Source organism: Capra hircus, chromosome 7, assembly GCF_001704415.2.
Source record: "Capra hircus breed San Clemente chromosome 7, ASM170441v1, whole genome shotgun sequence".
Taxonomy (NCBI): Eukaryota; Metazoa; Chordata; class Mammalia; order Artiodactyla; family Bovidae; genus Capra; species Capra hircus.
Genome location: NC_030814.1, coordinates 67,389,957 through 67,391,261, shown reverse-complemented (window position 1 = coordinate 67,391,261; position 1,305 = coordinate 67,389,957).

Below are 1,305 nucleotides of genomic sequence, written 5' to 3'. Positions count from 1 at the left end.
GGCGCGGCCGCCGGACCGAGCCCGACCGGGCGCTGCGCCTGGTGCGGAGGAGGTCCTCCGGCTCCCGCGCGTTCGCTCCCCGCCCCCGGCCCGGTGATGTCATCCGTCCGGCCCAGCGCGCAGCCGCGGGGGGCTGCGCCCCTGGGACCACCGGCCCTCGGCGCCCGGTGCCCGGCGGGGAGATGAGAAACTGAGGCCCGCCGGAGGCACGGGGCTAAATCGGGGTCTGCAGCCTGGGAGGGAGCGAGGTTTCGAACCCACAGCCCGGGCCGGTGACCCCTTACTTAGCCCCCCACACGTCCCCCAAGTTCCTAGAAGGACGGAAGTGGGAGGAACAGAAATCTCCTTTCTTCTCTTTTCGAAAGGAGGAAATTGAGGTCTGGAGAGGAATGGAGGCTCAGTCAAGGCAGGAGAGCGCCCCAGACCCCCAGGTCGTCCCCCTCCCTTCCCACTGCTGCTGACGGAGGAGGTACTTGAAAATCAGGCCCTGCTAGATTTTGTAACTGGGAACCTGAGATCAGCGAGGGGAAGGGGTGTGCTCTGGGGCACACAGCGCACACTTGGACCCAGTCCGGCTGGCTGCGTCCGAGCGAGCCGAGTCCCCGCTACGCGGCCTCGCCCTGGGCCTCAGTTTCCCCGGCTGTAAGCCGGGGGGAGCGGACCAGAGGGTCACGGGCTCCTCCTGCTGCGTTTCTGCGGAGCCGCTTCCAGCGTCCACCCCACAGAATCCCAGGACCCAGCCTCCCGGACGGGGGCTGGCCGGTCCCCCCGGCCTCTCCAGCCCCGCCCCGGGCAGGGCCGGCTGCCGGGAAACAAAGGGAAGGGGGCCGGAGCCGGACCCGGTGGGATGGAAGCAAAGGAGTGGTGAGGCCGCGCGAGACCGGATCGATAAATTAGAGTGGTGAGATCACCGCTCGGCAGCCGCCGCGGGCCGGGGGAGGAGGCTGGGGATGCGGGCGGAGGCTAGCGCGCGCGCGGCCGTGATTGGGCGGCGGCGGGACGGGCCGGGCGGGGCGGTGGGCGGGGCGGGGCGGGGCGGCGGCGGGGCGGGGGCGGGGGGGGGGGGGGGGGGCGGGCGGGGCGGGGCGGCGGGCGCGGCGGGCGGGGCGGGCGGCGGGCGGGGCGGGGGCGGCGGGGCGGGGCGGCGGGCGGGGCGGGGCGGCGGGGCGGGGCGGGGGGCGGCGGGGCGGGCGGGGCGGCGGGGCGGGGGCCGGCGGCGGGCGGGGGGCGGGCGGGCGGGGCGGGGCGGGGCGGCGGGGCGGGGCGGGCGGGGCGGTGGCGGGGTGAGCCTCCAGCCGGGAGAAC